At 42.2% G+C, this 7,212-nt stretch overlaps 1 protein-coding gene across 1 annotated transcript in view; it reads left to right on the plus strand.

Annotated features, from left to right (window-relative positions):
* Positions 1 to 7,212, plus strand: part of Entpd1 (ectonucleoside triphosphate diphosphohydrolase 1) — a 110,076-nt gene that overhangs the window by 68,477 nt on the left and 34,387 nt on the right. The gene's annotated exons all lie outside the window — the stretch shown is intronic.

Genomic DNA, 7,212 nt, shown 5'->3' on the forward strand with positions numbered 1-7,212 from the left:
GGGTCCTTGCGCTTGCCTGGCAGGTGCTTAGACCACCGAACTATCTCCCCAGCCCTTTACTGCCTTTCTTAAATAAAACACAGCAAAGATAAAACCAGTAAATTAAACTATTTTATCCCTGAACTTGACTATGGATTGATTAGTTGGTGAAATGAGGATGTAAAATAAAATAAGATCTTTTTATTTGTATAGAACTTGGACAACTGAAAAGGAGTGGAGCCGAGTAATTTGTTTGTGCCTCTCATGCAAGACAGTGGTTAAAAGCCCTGGCATGCCGACTGGGGTCAAAGCCCCATTCTGCCTTTTGTAAATGCGTGCCTAGGAAAGTCCCTTAATCTTCCTGAAAGTGACAACCTCAGCCTTCTTCCACTTAAATAAGCTTCTGACTCTTAAGATCAAAGACTCTGGTGACTTCCAAAGGTATAATATTGGTGGTGACCCCAGTGAGAAGTCTAGACAACACCTCCAGCTAAATCCTCAGTGACAGTTATTTTTCATTTTGAGATGATGGGATTGGCTGCCACATACAGTGCTGTGTCTAAGCACTGAGTAAGACTCACTCTTGTGGGCTAGGGTAGGACTGTAGTTAAGAACCTGTGTCCTGGAACAGAATACTTTTGTTTAATTCTTGGCCCAACATTTTATTACAGTGTAATTTAGGCCAAGTTAAAAGTTATTTAAGTTCTCTGTGACTCAGTTTCTTCATCTATAAAGTGAATGTGATGACAACAATAGCGCCTGTGTGTGGCCTCATCTGGGGACAGATGCGGTTAAACTAAAGATCTAGAGATGAAAGCATTTTATTTAAAGTGGGATAATGACATGTTTTTGAAAGAGAGAATAGAGGGAAGTTTACATTCAGAGACACAGGGTAAAAGCCACGTGCAGGTAGGGCAGAGATGACCCTAATGCCGAGGGACACAGAGAGCCGTCAGAAACTGGAAGGTGCAAGAAGAGTCCCTTCCAGAGTTCGGGAGGAAATGTGCCCCTTGTCTTACTTTTTTCACAGCTAAGACAAAATGCCCAACACCCAGAGCTAAAGGAGGAAAGATTTACTTAGCTCAATTTGTAGAGGGTTTATAGTTGACCAGCTCCAGGGTAGGGCACCCGGTGGAGGGCATCACAGAGGAGAAACAGTTTGTGGCAGGCCAGAGGCAGAAGGCAGCAGGGCAGCAGGCTGCAAGCAGCAGGACCAATAGGGACCCTCTTTCTAACCTTTACATCTTAGCGAGGCTACATGCCCTTAGGGACACTCTTAATCCTACCCAGAACTATCCCCAACCAATCAGTGGACAAATTTAGTAATCACACACCCTTGGGCCCAGCAATCCACACTCTAGATCCAGTCATCTCCAGAAGCCCCACCTGTAACTTCATGAAGCTTTGGGGATACGTCTAAATAAAAGTCCTAGAAATCTGATCACGTCTTGATTTGCGACTCTGTCCTACAAAATTGTGAAGATAAATTTCCAACGTTTTAATCCTCCAAGTTCATGATAATTTGTTGTAGCACGCCTAGGAAACTGATACAGGTTATATGCAAATAGTAACATTACATCTATTCATAAAAAATTACATCTACTCATAAAATAATAGAGATTTATTTATAATTCTCAAAGTGTTGTAATGATTATTAAACTGACTTTAGGGGCTGGAGAGATGGCTCAGTGGTCTAAAGCACCTACTTAGAACAAGCTAAGCTAAGCAAAGCACAGGGACCAAGGTTCAATCCCCCAGCACCACATGCCAGCCAGCCCCGCCCCCTGGTGGGCTGAGCTGGCCACACACACAATAAATAAATGTAATAAATAAATAATTAAAAAAAATAAAAATAAATAAACTGACTTTAGCCCCACTATAGTCCAATGAGTAGACACTATTATTTAAAGTGCCAAGAGTAGAATCTAGAATACAGTAAGGTCTGTAAGTAGAGGATGTATTGTTTGCCCACTTACAAAGTAGCTATATGCAGTAGACAGTATTATGACTCTTCTTTTATATATGAGAACATAGAGGGTGAGAGAGACTAAAAATTGTCTCTGGAGCCTGCTATAACTTTAAGCATTCCTCAGAAGAATGTGGAATTTGGCTTTCTGCTGGTGAATCCTGGTGACTGTTGACTTGGTGACACTTTTTGATCATGTCCTTTCGGCAAAGACTCTCGAGTGCTGAGGCACCAAGAGGCCCAGAAGGTACTGAGAAGACTGTCCCATGTGCTGGTGTTGTTTACTCTTCCTAGATGTGTCACCATGGCCCTGGTGTGGGCATAAGCTCTGCCCAGGAGGAGCTAAGCTTTGTCCACCCTTGGCTCTGTTTGCCCTTGTCATCTTATAGCTTGACCTCTTTGGAGATAGCCTCAGCACCTCAGCACCATGTAAAAGGCAGGGCTATGCTGCCCCACAATTCATATCCTTGCTCTCCTCTGGTATCTGATGGTTCCTTGTTCACCCCTCAGGTTCTGAGCTCAGATAATACAAATCACTCTGGAGTAAGTCAGTGTAAGGCAGGTTCTTATTGGGACCTTCAGGGCCCCAGAGCAAGTGTCTCACTAAGTAGGTCAGGTAGGCCTTGAACTCATTATGTAGCTGAGGTTGGTATTGAACTCTTCTCCTCAGCCTCCCAAATGCTGGGATTACAGGTGTGTTCCCCCATAGCTGACCCTACTTAGTTATTCTGTGTATTGTATTTTCCTCCAAAATGGAGTACAAAGCACCACAAGATGGGGACATTTATCAGTTTTATTTACTGCTGTAACCTGGAGCCTAAGCCAATGGTGGCAAACCTGTAGCACGTGTTTTATTGTGTTTTTCTTTTAAGACAAAAGATGTCAATGTGTGAGTTGTCTTTTCTAAACTGAGACCTCACTATTCAGGTTTAACTACAGAATTGGCCCTTCGTGTCACATAGGGGGTTTTGGGTTGTGCTTTGAGCACTCATCGCTAAAACGTTTCCAGTAACTGACGGAGGGCAACTGTAGGCATAGTAAATAATTGTTTGATGACTAAGTGAAAATTATAAAGCACATCCCTCCTTTCAGTTGTAAAACCCTTAAACCGAAGTGGTTCAAGTCGTTAAGTCACCAGAAGAAGAACATGAAGAGAAGACTAATGGAATAATTGATCTTTCAAGGATACGGAGGGGAACTTACCTGCTGAGCGTGGTGTTAAGGGAGGCAAGAAGAAAGTCTTGGTAGAGACTGAGAATGGGATTCCAAGTGAAGTTTATTTCACACTGAACAAAATTTAGGAAGTACAGTATTTCTTCATTCATCATGAGATCCAGCCATGAACAAGCCCCAGCCAGAAAAGGTCCCTGCCCCCAGGGAGCTTACATTCTATTAATCTTAACATCAGGCATTCTGATCTTGGAAACCAACAGAACTTCCATAGGTTCTTGATTAGGAAGAGCCTCAGTGATAGAAGGTCCTGCAGCTACACGCTGGTAGATTCTGACAAGGAAGAGCACTGGGAAGGGCAGGAGTCTCTAGAAAGGGCTGTTGTGCAAGATCAGATGTGAAATGTGGGTGGGCAAGGGGGGCAGTGGATGTCAGTGTACTTGGAGGGAAGCAGGTCTAGAGCCCTGGGCTGCAGCAGTTAGCAAGCCTCTGCAACCTGAATGTGAGAGCAGCCTAGATGTGTGTGTCCTGTGATGGAGACCAAGGACGTTGGTGGAGAGGCAGGGAGACCTGGACGCCAAGAGCTGGGCGAACGGCAAGCTCAAGGCGGGGCCGGTCCGGGCGAGCTGCCGTGCCTGTTCCGCCGCGAGGCTGTGCACACACACAAGGACCGCGGCCCCTTCGGCTGTTTGTTCACCAGCACTCATTCCCATTTGCTGTTCCTTTCTTTATATGGCAAACTCAGCTCAGTCTAGATATGGCCCATCAGAAAGTGGAATAAATTTGAATCTAGTCATTTGACTAGGTCTACAAAACAGAATTTCTGTTGCTTTAGCCTACAATTCCTCACATCTGCCCGTAGCGTAAAGCTGTTTGTTAATGGAGTAATGTTTCATGACTCTATGGTTTTGGTCTCATGAAGTAGAGATGATGGAATTTTTTTGTACAGCAGGATTTTGACTAAGGACACAATAATTTCATTTTCACTTTAATATGATTTTAACTGTACATCCTGGTGACTGTTTCTGTATGAATTAAAAAGACCAGTGGGGTGTGTGTGTGTGTGTGTGTGTGTGTTGCTTCTAACAGCTAATTAGCTTAAAATTGGTCTGTTTTCTTCAACCTTGAGTTTCTTTCAGTTTTGTCTGTCAAGTTTTTACCTGATTCTCTTACTCGTCACAGGAGAAAAATGGGAAGAAATGATAGCTTTGAATTGCCCAGTGTAGTGAGCCAAATCAAGAGGGGACACCCCCAAACACACCTTGCTATTGCATATTTTTGGTCAAATTGTTAATTTTTTTGAGGTACTGTTTTGCATAGTATAATAGAACCCCCCTTTCTGTTCCCTATGAATGAAATGAAGAGCATGCTAAGGGGAAGGCAGTCAATGTGAATTCACCATAACAGAACTTGACTGCAGTAGTGGCAGGATCTGAAAGACCTCTGAGGAGCCTAAGCAGTGGAGTAACCCAAGTTGTTCCTGTTGTGTGCCTGCAGTGCTGTAGATCAGGCCCAGGGACTTCTCCTCGCGAGGCGAGCACCCTGCCGCTGCGCCACACCACCGGCACGGCGGCGCCCTTTGTATGAGCCTGTTTGGAGCACGTCAGCCTGGACCCCCACATCGAGCACCTCTTCCTGGGAAAAGTTAGGCTGCTTTTCTCTAAGCAGAGTTTTTGAAAACTGCTTTTGATATAGTCCAGAAAGACTTAGTATTTTAGTTATGTGTCTCTGCTGATCTAGTTGGTTACATGAGAAGTAAACTGGGCCCCTTTTTGTGTTGTAAGGATTTTGAAAACTGTGTATGGAAGTTTAGGAATATTTCATATTCCTAAACTTCTAAACTTCTCTTTCTTAACTTCCTTTGTCATAGAAGAACATGAGGAAGGCTTCAGGACGTTCTAATAGTGTGGTATCATTCAAAAACTGCGCAAGTGTGGAGAAGTGTGGGTTCAACAGTTCAGTGTTTAGAAAAGGAGTTAACGAGCATCCTTGTTAGAAGAAGGAAGTAACAGTAACAGTGTTAGTCCTGTCAAGTTGGCTCCTGTCTCAGAGCTTTTGCAGTGTTCTGTTTCCTTCTGGAATGTTCTTGCTCCTCCTTGTAGCTGGTATTTTCCTGTCATCTGTGACTCAGTTCAAATGTTATCTCAGTGATGTTTTCTGACCCTTGACCTATTGTCCCTTCCCATCCCACTTCTGCTGCAATTACTTTGTCACATTCTTTGGCTTCAATTTCTTGTAAGTATATGTCATGACCTGAAATTACTGGCGTACACACTTACTCTCTGGTTATCTGTCTTCTTAAGTAGAGTGTATACTTCAAAGAGCAAGGATCTTATCAGTCTTATTAAAATAATTTGAATGCTAAGACTAACGTCTATGTAGACATGCAAGAAAAATGCAATAACGAGCTTGCCATTTACGAAAATAAAAGAACTAAACAACAAACAGAACTTTAGAATAGTTTGAGGGAGTAGAGCAGTCAGAAAATTTTATTATAGAAGAGATATTGTTACAGTGTGCTGCTCATAGTTATTAAAAACGTTCATCTAAAGTTCAGTGCTTGCTAGAGTTGTGTTTGGCAACATCAGAACTTTGGTAATCATGATGGGGAATATGTAGGGGGCTTTTCTCTCAGATTCCAGAGTGCAAGCATTAAAGAAGACGTGTCTGCCACACTATTTTACCTGAATGTTTTGGCTTCAAGTTACTGAAATCCAGGTTTTAAGCATAAGTTTTAAGGGTGAATAGGCTCAGAGTTGGTTGACTCAGCAGCTCGAAGTGCCAGCAAGGACCCAGGTTCTTGCCATCTCTCCATCTGCATTCCTGGACACCAAGCAGGACAATGAGGAGAATGTGTTTCTCCCGCTACCTGATTCTTTCTCCCAGCAGACTTCCTCCAGGCTCTCATAGGCCACAAGTGGGTCGGTAGCCATTGTGGAAGTAGTTGGTAGTGAGGGAACGAAATGATACAGGCTGATCACGACCATGCCTGAGCCTGGGGGAGGGGAAAGTGGCTAAATAAGGGGAGGGCTTTTGAGAAGGAAGAGGGTGGAAATGCTGTAGATCTCATCCACTATTCCTTGTTTGCAAGCAATATGGGTACTGCTAAAACATTTTATCCTAAGTTTTGCAGGAAAGATTGGTTCAAGATTCTGTGGATTACTGCAATCTGGAGACATACACAGTTGTAGCCCTTTGGATAAAGTCCAAGATTCTGTTGAAAAGCATGAGGAGGAATTCCCATGCCAGGGCCTAGCTAGCTGCTTGTCACCAAGAGGAAGAGAAGATGAAGAGATCTAGATTTTTCTTTCATCTGTCTTGGTTCCTCCCTCTGACCTTAGAGATGTGCAAATCATTGTGAAAGTCTTACTTCCTCATTCTTCTTTATTAAATTATCCTATTATTCTTGCCCAAAGCTCATGAGAAAATTTGAGGATAATTTGGGAAGTAGAGTGAGGAAGAGATTAAATTGTCATAATGGGGGACTAGTACAACCATCTGATTTTCTGTTTTTTTTTTTTTTTTTCATGACCCCTCTAAAACCAATTGAAATAATTTTTATACACTTCTATTAGAGTTTCTTATTTTGTATCTCATGACGGGGTGAAAGCAAGAGCAGGATAATGTGAGTGATTGTCTGAAATACTCAAAATGTCTTGCCCTTGAAGGCATTCTCCATCGCCTACTGGGTAAAGGTGGCTGACTATGATAATGTGTTAATGTCACAGAGTGATGGGATTTGATGTAGGATGACATATACTTGGTAAACATTTTGTGGTCAGTGTTTGAAATGAGCTCTGGTTTTGTTAGTTTTGGCTTTATTTTATTATTATTATTTTTTGCAGTATATTCTGTTATGCCTATGTGTTCTATTAAACAAACTACCAGTTTGTGACTCTTCTGATCATTACAAATCTGATCAGTGGTCTAGTTTTGTCTGTTCTTTCCATAACCAGTAATTTATTTATTTTTTCAATATCATAAGTTTAATTCTACAAAACAATATATCAACATGTTTAACAAAATCATTGTCTATGTTTTGGGATACTTCTTTCAGGACTTTAAATATCAAGCAAGTTAAAGCTAACTTTCAAAAC

Source organism: Octodon degus, unplaced genomic scaffold (genome assembly GCF_000260255.1).
Source record: "Octodon degus isolate 3935 unplaced genomic scaffold, OctDeg1.0 scaffold00010, whole genome shotgun sequence".
NCBI classification, from domain to species: Eukaryota; Metazoa; Chordata; class Mammalia; order Rodentia; family Octodontidae; genus Octodon; species Octodon degus.